General features: G+C 42.8%; 1 long non-coding RNA gene across 1 annotated transcript; it reads left to right on the top strand.

The window, feature by feature from the left end:
• The first annotated feature begins 735 nt into the window (after positions 1 to 735).
• On the top strand, positions 736 to 10,136 carry LOC119021734. The gene is made up of 3 exons (XR_005075729.1): positions 736 to 872; positions 1,104 to 1,229; positions 9,714 to 10,136. It is a non-coding gene; the product is annotated as an uncharacterized LOC119021734 (long non-coding RNA).
• The last annotated feature ends 246 nt before the right edge of the window (positions 10,137 to 10,382 follow it).

The raw sequence follows: 10,382 nt of genomic DNA, 5'->3' as shown, positions 1-10,382 counted from the left end.
TTTCATGGGTGACACTTTTCCCTTAAGGTCCGTGAACATCACCTCATAATACCATAGGCATTTAATCTGTCTCTCTCTCTCCCTGCTCACCTCCCATCTCGGCTCGTCTCTGCCAGGGGTCTAATCCTCTGTGACTAATAGGCTGGATATGAGGATTATATTCTACCTGCCCAGAGACACAGTAAAATAGAGAGATGAATGGATATGTGAAAAGCTGATCTTTTTAATGGTATGACAGAGTCGTCACCGTCCTGCTCCCGAGCCTCGCATGTTTGAAATCAAGTCTGAAAACCACGGAGCTTCCATGTTGCAGTCAAATTTAAAAGCTGCCCCTCCTCACCAGGAACCGTCTCAGGCTTCGTGTACAGTAGGAGTTAGAAGGGACTGACTCAAGCTAAAGTCACACTGATGAAGAAAGTTTCTGCGTATGAAAAGTTCAGTGGGTTTTTTTTTTTTCAGTGTACGAAGAGATTAATCATACTGATCTCTGATCCACTTTGCTCCGAGCCATTCTGCTCTGTGGAAAGTATCTCATATATTAAAGCTGTATTTCAAGACTCTCTTCTTTTAGTAATGAGAAAGCCATGCAGTTTGGTGTGCTTATAATCTCAAGGCGGACATCTTAAAGATACATCCTGAATCCAGCGGTTAACAGGACAAAGCAATGCAGCATTACGTAGCCTTCTGAGAGCTGAGGTCCAGCTCAGAAATGTAGAAGTTAAAATCATAAGTTGTCTAAACTTAACATACTGCCCTGCACATAGATTTCTACTTTCCCAGCCTGCAGTTTCTTCTGCAACGGCCCCCTGAAGTGGGATTTTTGACTCCTCACCAGCCCAGGCCATCCAAGATGGCTGCTCTGCATATCAACAGTAAAAACTAGCACTTCTATCTTATTCGTGTCTCTTTAGATCAGTCTTACACACTGTACTGTACCTTTATCTGTGGACATGTGACTTTGATGTCTGCATGTGCTAAATACCACGTCATGCATTGTTATTAACTGGTATTGCTAACAATAGCTAACAATGGCTAACCTGACTACTTGAACCAGTTTTTCAACTTTTACTGAAATGCTGTCAATGCGTGTATGTCATTCCCAGCTACAGCGTCCTACTCTCATGCGACTGGAAGGCACCATAACAACTGCTAACCTGAATCGAACGTGTTCTGTGTATTGGAATGTGGTCACCTCAGATATGATGTCACTCCCAGCTCAGACTTTCGAGGTAAAACCATTAGGCACAGGCTGTGCTCTGAGTTAAATGCTAATGTTAGCATGGTCATATACTCAGGGTCTCAGTACCAATATGCTGAGATTTAATAATAATTACCTAATTACAATTGCTAACCCGACAGAGAGTGGTTTCTCCGACTTGTTCTACAGAAACGTGGTCAACTTAGTAATGGCATTATTCTCAGTTCCGACTTTCAACTTCCGCTTCGGCAGTACATGATACACACCATGCGACACGAGCTGTCCTCTAAGCTAAATGCTAATGGCAGCGTGGTCATGTGCTGTCTCAGTGCCAACGTTATCGAGCGAGCCAGAATTCTAACATTTCTCAATCGGTATAAACACAAAATACAGCCTCACAGAGCTGCTAGCATGGGCGCAGACTTGTTAAAGGTCCAGTGTGTAACAGTTTGTCCATTCTGGGCTACTGTAGAAACATGGCTTACTCCATGGAGGACCCACTCACTCCGTGGAAACAAAGAGCTTATTCTAGTGTCACGAAAACACAACAATTTTTCATTTTAGCTGATTATACAACATGGAAACACAATTATGAATATTATTTCCAACCCCTTTTATTTCTGCCCCCTAAATCTTTCACACTGGACTTTAAATGCTGCAAAGTAATATCGTAGATTAAACTAAGAAATTATACAAGAGCTAATGTCAGTGAAGCGCAATGAATTCAGTCTCTCTAGCAGCTGTTATTAGATGTTAACATTATTATAGAAAAGCTCTGTGGAAGCTGTTTGAAGCAGTTGTCCTCTTTTATGTGAAGGAATTCTTGGCAGAGGACAGCACCTCACTGTGCAGGTCATCCATTTTTCCGCGCTCCAAGACCTCATTTGAATATTTAAAAGAGGAAAAAAAAAAGTGTTGGTAGTTGGTAAAGCCTTTTCTCATGCTCTCTTGCCATATGGTTCACTCCTTTGATTTGAAGGGCTTCGGGCTTGTTAAGATTGCATCAGTGGATAATCAGATTGTACAAAGAATGAGCCAGTAAAGCTTTATGTCTGAGGCCAATAGGATACAATAAAGCTAATCTTATTAAACAACTTCTATAGTAAATATATGCAGTGATCCTCCCCCGACCGGATCACATTGTAATCGCATCAAAAGGCTCCGGACAAAGAGGAGAATGTGCTCCTCTCTCACCAGTCCGTCAGGCTGCATTGTACCAGACAGACCCACTAATGTATTTCCACTTGAGAGACCGGAGTTGGGGTTTGGAGATAACTTGTCTTGAAAATAAGACGACATAATAGCCGTCGGATTGGAGAGTTCTCCAGCCAGAGAGTTGATTTCATAGAGATATTAGCATATGATTACTCTGGCACATTGTGCTGCGTGTGGCAGCAGGTGGCAGCACTTTAATCTTCAAGTAATCACAAGGCTTGACTCTGCAGTACCTCAGTGCTGCGCTGACTTAACAGCCATGATTGGGTTCCATTTAGACAGTCCATGTCAGAGTCTGTGTGCAAAGCCCTTCTTCGATTTTTTGCAACTTCAGATCTTAAGAGGGACTTAACACATGACAGTTATCAATACACATAATGGACATGCAACTGCAGCTATGAGTATTGATAACTGTTGTGTCTAAAGTCCTTCTTACGCTAAATATAACTTGGTAGTTTAAAACAAGTGGTCGACTGAATAAGGTTGTGCCATTGAAGCCCAATATGTGATAGGGCTTTTATCGAGTCGCCCCGAGCAAACTGAAGCGCCCGCATTGTCTTCAATTTGTGCTTTGGCAAAAGGTTTCAGTCATCTCCATTGTCACCGCCCGCTATAATAACTATCCAATGACAATGTGCAACAGAATGTGATGGTGTGTAAAATTCTTTGCAGGAAAGGGAAGTGCAGTGCGACGCTTTTGAGTTTAGTAACACTCGTCATAAGTGTTGAGCACACTGTCGTCAACGAGGCTCAAGGCGTGTTTCGGATAGTTTCGGTGTTTAGGCTTTTGCAATGCGTATCGGTCGCATGGAAACATTTCAAGCACTAAATGTAAGAATGACTTTGACGTATAACTCAGTAGAATTCATACAGGTTAGAATGAGGAAAAGCTACTAGATAATGTGTAACACTTACCTAATTTTTTTCTGCACAGTATAACTTTTTTTGTTCTTCTGACTACAGTAAACGAGTAAGCAAGCTACCCAAGCTGTTTTGGGTCTTTTGGTTTCACACTACTTGACTATAGATCACACAAACCTCATTCAGATAAAGCGTCAGTGTGTAAGGCAGACCCCCACCATCCGCTCACATTTCACCGGACCATATATATGATACGCTGTATGACCCCTGGAATTAAAATTGTTGTTCACGGCACAGAGGAATTGCCGCGCACATAGCACATCCACACAGATGACCATATCTCACAGTAAACTCGGTCCTCAGGGATCTCATTTACTCCGCTCCTCGAGGGTTTTCCACAGATGAATACCAAATTGCAAATGCGCTCTCCAGTCTCCAGTCATCTCCCCTACACATACACCTGCTATACGGTGTTCATGAAAGAATTGTGTGTAATGAATAACAGAGTGAACAGAACACGTAGCATTCTGTTTACTTGTAAACCTGTCTGCTCACATGTGGGTGTGAAGCCTTTTTGGTTAGCGTTGTGTCGGGTTTTTTTTTCTCCAGTAGTGTCACCATGATAGAAAGACACAGTGCTCAACCTTCCGCACACACCCATTACATGTCTGTTTGTCTTTCGCTGCCTCCACCCTACCTTGTTCCCTCGAGGGTGGAGTGCCTGAGATTGTGAGCTGGTGTGTTTGTTGTGAGCGCGCGCCTGTGTGTGTGTGTGTGTGTTTTCGGAGGGATTAATATCAGTAATGGCAATGAAGCAGCCTCCTTTCGCCCATTTGTTGAGCAGCCACTTTAATACTGATGGTCGGAGGATGGGGCTGAATCAGGGAGAATCAGTAAATCAGAGAAGAGACGGTATGTGCTACTGACCACTCATCGAGAGCGAGAGAGAGAGAGAGAGAGAGAGAGAGATGGGAAGGATGCTGCCAAGAGGTTATTAGATAAACCACATAATCTCCACTCCTGGCCCCAGTGACACTATGTAAGCCGTTGGGCCAAGAGGTGTTAAAGGTATTTTATGGGCATGTTTACGGCAATCGATATGTGTAAGCTGCAATGGTGCGGGACAGGTAGCAAAAAGCGTCAGCAGGATTGCTGTTTTGTCTGGAGCGCAAAAGCACCCTCGTGCCATGGGTGCTTAAACATTACACTTGTTCAGCCTCGAATGAACTATTATTCACCGAATCCAGCAAGCGTTCAGGTGGTGCTGGAGAGTCTTGGGGCGCGGTTGGTCGGTAACTGACCCTTCCCAAGCCCTGCCCATTTTCCCTCTCCGCTCCAGTGACAGTTGAGCAAGCTTGGTACCCGGATAAACCTTGGATTTCCAAAATGGCAGACAGATTTGCCGCTGACGTATTTTAAAGATGACCAGTATCATCGCTAAACAGAAAGGATCAAAGCTAATCTCGTTTTCTTCCAGACAGGAATGACTTGGCCCCAGTATGCATCACTTTGCCGCATTCATAAAACTTAACATTGTGAATATAGCCTTCCCTTGTGTACTGTAGAATTTGCTGTCGGCTTCTGGAAGCTATATCGGCTGACTCCTAATAAACACTGAAGCACCCAGTGTTGCGATGTTTCTTGTTGTTGATCTTGTCCGACTGAGCAGCAGTAACTAAGGTGAGTGGGACTTTGGATGGGTCAGCTGTCTGTGTGTATGTATCTTTGAGAAAAAAAAAATTCACATTAAATCTACTCATTCGATCTATTTTTGATTTATAAGTCAGCACGGAAACACACGCAGGTACAAAGTTTTTGTCATGAATCATTTGAGTTATTCATGAAATAATTCCTCTACACACGGATACCAACTTCATATCATGCTTGCTCTGCACAATAGTTGTGAGGCATAAGTGATATCCCAGCTATGTGCCCTGCAAAATTAAAAGAGAAAGCACTTTTTTTTTTAAGTCCCCAAGATAAAGGACGACACGTGCACGACCCGAGGTCATGTCAAAATATTTTCAGCACAGTGGCAAAATTACTCTAACAGCGTAAAAATCTTCCCCCTGGGTCAGAGAGCAGAGGCTTTTTGCTGGCCTCATTATTTTTGCACTGATGAAATCACAACACAAGAAGAAAAGCACAGAGGAGGAGATGACGAGAGATCTATTCTTCCCTGAAAGATGCCTGTAGAGTTTCCAGTGCAGTTACAATTGATGTTGTGCTAGATTGACATAATTCACATAAACTTCTTCACTCTTGCCCCTGGTATGCCCACACTATGAATATGAATACATCAAGTGTGCACCCCATCACCTGAAGCTAAAACTAAATTTGTGGAAAGCAGAAATCGCTGTCTGAAAAAGAAAAGGGATGAGGTGAACAGCAGGTGTACAAGGATTTCAGTTATAACTGTTATAGTGAATTGAAACTCAAAGACTGGAACCATCAAGGTTCCGACTTTCCTTTTAAAGCTATAATGTTTTATCCTGGGTGAGTGTACCGCCGGAGCTGCACATATTTTTCTTCCTGAAACCTGAAATAATGAGATTGCTTTTCTTCCAAGACATGACAACTTGTTTAAAGGTGATAATGGAGTCTCTCACATCGTTGCCGTAATGAATCCTGACCCAAACAACACACACACACACACACAAACCACAACCGAAGCTGTAACAGCCTAGAAATTCCCACCGGGGTTCAATACATTTTCTAAATTTTCTCCCTGCATACATGAAAAAAATACACACCATCCTTTGCTTTTATATGAATACGTACGCACACCCTGTGCACGCCTGAGTCAGTGTAGCGGAGATGCCACATTGGATAACACTGAAAAGCTGATGGAGACCTGCAGCCTCGAGGCCCACGGCAGAGAGCCTCTCTCCGCCTCCGAGCCAGGCAGCTTCCTGCTGAGGACAGTTAACGCGGCACAGCACAGTGATGGAGCAGACGATCCCACTCAGCACAGAGAACAACTGACTTCTCCCACTGCACAGAGCTGCTCACGCTTTGCTGACTGCTCACTCGGTTGGATCACTTTGTTTCCAGCGCTGCACAAGAAGCGTAAGGAGAGGGTTGTGTGTGGTTACTGTGCGTGCGTCGCATGTGCGTGGCCCTGGCTTTGAATCCATAGCCGAGCCTTGTAAAGTTTAACGCTTTTGAAAATAGCAAAACATAAAATATTCACAAGCAGCTGTGTCAAAGTGGGCATTAATGGCTTTGCAGTATCCTAGCGGTGTTGTAAAACTACGCCCGGTAGACAGAAGATTACAGTTCTACACCCTCTCTTAAACTTTTAAACAAAACTCTTTTAACACACACTCTTTTTCTAATGAAATAGGAAGAGTCCAACGTCAGTGTCAGTATCTCAGTGGAGATGTTTTTAATGTTTAGGACGTAACAGAGCAGCAGCAGGGACTCCATGCCATACTCACAAGTTTTCCACACATCAATGTCAGAATGAGAGGGATGTTGTTTGCAATCATGTTGGAGGTAATGATTCGTTAGAAAAGACACCACTGGATTTAGATAATCCCATAGACAGGGGGAATCTCCACTGGTTTCAAATAGAAATGTGATTGAATGTAAGCTTATGAGAAAATGGCCCCACTTCTCCTTTGATTTATTCCCTCAGTTTTCTAACGAGTTAATGGTCTCAAACTTTAGTTTCAAGTCTTCTTCAATAGAGCATGGTGTTCATGTGTGCAAAAAAACAAGATGGCAACAAACATACTGCCAAACTTGAGGCTTCAGAACAGTAATGCACAAACCAGTAGGTGACATAGTGTGTTGTCTATCATAGCACAGCCTTTGATTGGTCATCAACCCAAAAGTGATACCCCAACCATACATCTTTAGAGTTACATCCTGTTTTTTTGTTATATCCTCGTGTGTCTTGGTGGGACTTCCCACTTCCTGTCTTTGTCTTTTTCCCCACCTATTTTTCTGTGTAAATCTGTGTTTCATTTATTCAACATTCATGTGTATTTTAAGGTAAGTTGGTAAACAGTAAGTGGATTTTTGCGTCCCATTGCCCACTCGACTTGAATATAAACGCTTTGGGATTGTAGGTTGGGTTTGCAGCCAACCCAAAGCGTCAGTATTTGATAACTTGGGAATGAACTATGATCTATCTTACTATGAACTATCATAGTAACTATCTTACTATGACCTTTACAGTAAGCCTGTGTTTTCCTCAGACAAACCCTGGCTTCTGGTTTGTTTTCAGTCTCTTTAGTTTTTCCTTGGACTTTCCTGCACCTGCCTCTGGTTGCTTGGATTTTTGAATTTTGGATCACAGCTTATCATTAAACCAGAACAATTTGTAGTTTTGTTCCTTATGGTACACAGCAGCTGTGGTCAGGTTTCATTCATGTCAGTCATGGATTCCAGTAGTGGCACAAAGTATTAAAATGTCTGTCGCAATTCATCCGGTCACTTCTACAGCATAAACCACCTCTCAGCTCCATAGTTTACATGTTCGTATATTCCAAACGGTCATATATTTTCCCCTCCTAAAATATGTTCGACTGTTTCCATCTCAAACCTCACACATGACCTTTATATTTACTTTTTTTTCCAAAGCGTCTATACATTTTCCAGAGGGATCTCCTGAATGCATGGACAAATGATATGCTTTAAAGTCAACACATTTGAAGGCCCTCCTTTGTTGGAGCTCTGTTTTGAATTATTGTTCACTTCCTGACTGCTCACTCACTTCCCCGCGCCTGAATGTTCTCCCAGGCTAGTTCCCTGCCTCACTATGTGAAACCTTATACAGCCTTGACACACATAACTGGAGCATAGTAACAACCCGGCACTCCCCGGTCCCGAGGCCGTCGCCCTACCAGCCCACTGCCGCCCCCTCAGGGGTACAATTCGCTCAGTCTCCCCCCCTACATCTCCTGGATGTCTGCCAATGTTTCATTCAGCAAGAGGGAAGCAGGAGAGGCAATGTTTTTCTCATTGTGGATGACTTATATGAGAACATTGCTTCTACCTAGATACAGTAGCAACAATGTATATGTATATAAGAGGTAAAGTTTAAGACCATACAAGTAAATAGAAAATACAATTTCAAAATTTAAATCTGAACTTAAAGCTGAAGAGGACTTCTGCTTCCTTTGCTCCCAGAAGGTATAGCAACAGGTGACTAATGTTACCTTGAGTAAACATATAGAATTCTGTGTATTCCAACATTTTTGGAAAGGTTTAGGAGAAACTAAGTACACAAGTCAGGAAAATACATGACAGCGGTCTTGTTTTTAGACATTTTAGTGCAGAAATTATATATATATATAATATGGCTGTAACTGCTCACCACTGTCACTAATTACATGAAAAATCCAACAAAACGGCCTTAATAACACAACAGAGTTACATCAATGCCTCACACATTAACCCACAAGTCTCTTGCACTTATCTGTGTTCTATTATAGAGGTGTGCCAATACACCACCAGTTGTGTGTTTTTTAGTTAACCCCCCTGTGTATGGCACAGTGTTGCACTGTTTGGTGTATTTGTTCAGCCAAAAGTGTTTCTGATATCTAAAAATGTCTGAACATTTTGTTGTGACTCGGATCAAAGCACTTCCTGTATTTTGAGACAGCAGCACATACCTTCATAATCATCATCATCATCATCAACAACAACAAGAACAACAACAAACACAGAGCCCCAGACAGTGAACCCATGACAGCAGCTATTTTTCATGTGGAATCAAACCTCTTCTAACCAGCGTTGGGTACAGGCACAAAGCCTGGCTCTGTGCTGATCTGCACATGAAGGATGGCTGAAGAGCCACAGGCTGCTGCGGGCAGGTCAGCTGCCTGCGAGTGGAGTCAGGCTCCTGTCAGTCTGTTGATGCATTTGTTCATCCGCCTGTTTATGCTTCCCGTCTTATCAATTATTTACTACCGTATGTGAAATTCTGTTGGTGTGGCTGCTTGGCTGTTTATGTTCAGTCTTTTTGTTGGATATTAAACCAGTTGTTATTCCTGGAAATGTATGTAAAATCATCCTAAACCGCCTATCGCGGGTTGAGTCCAAAGCGTTGTTGAACCATTTGGAGTATAGCCACGGAGGTTATGAGCTTGCTAACTATCATAAGCTCCTGGCATTGATCTATAGGAGTTTGTGTCACGATGAGGTTTCCTCACACCGGAGCCACACACACACACACACACACACACACACACACACACACACACACACACACACACACACACACACACACACACACACACACACACACACACACACACACACCTGCAGCAGATCAATAAAGCATTCAATCAATCAATCAATCCACCAGCAAATGCTGATAAGCCCTGGTCTCCACTTTACCTGCCGCCAGATGTCTTCAGGACTGCGTGGTACTTGGCCCCTTCGAGTGCTATTGTCTTTAAGAGTTTTTTTGTGTTTTTCTCTGTAGATTTTGAAAAGAGATCCAACATAGTTTCAGCTCTTACCTCGTTTCATCAACCAGCGGCTCCTTTTCCAGCTACCCAGCCTTCAGCACCTCTACAGCCAACAGCCTTGCCCTGAGGTCCAGTGAGCTCCACACTATCCACCGGCACCACCGTGAGCTACCTCTCCTCCTCTTCCTCCTCCTCTCACCACTGAAGCATCAATACATTTCTTTGCTACTTTACACATTGTTTATTTATTTGTCTTGCCTACAGTTTTGAATGCAAAAGTAAACCTGCAGATGATGTGTAACTGCCCCTGTTAGCTGGAAAACACAGTGGTCCCACGTCATGTAGTCTCATATGGTCCATGTATGAACTGGACACTTCATACTTGTTTTTCTGAGGAAATATCCAGGCGTCTGACCAAAAATACTCAAAACACCCCACCCCAGAGTACAAAAACTTACCATTGTTCTTTGTTTCTTTATTGACACTAACTTTATATAGAATAGCCAAAAACAGAAGTGATTTGGTGGAAAAACAGCCAGTTCAAACAGCAAAATGCATAGAACTATGTAAACCTGCAAAACTTCTTCTTGTTTGTTTGTTTGCTTGTTGATTATACCTTGTTGATGTGGTCTTATCTTGAAATAGTTTTGCATGTATAGAATCACGAGAATTCAAGCTTTCTG

The sequence above is a fragment of the Acanthopagrus latus genome, chromosome 6, assembly GCF_904848185.1.
Source record: "Acanthopagrus latus isolate v.2019 chromosome 6, fAcaLat1.1, whole genome shotgun sequence".
Taxonomy (NCBI): Eukaryota; Metazoa; Chordata; class Actinopteri; order Spariformes; family Sparidae; genus Acanthopagrus; species Acanthopagrus latus.
The sequence above is the reverse complement of the archived record's forward strand: the minus strand, read 5'-3'. Positions and strand labels throughout refer to the sequence as shown.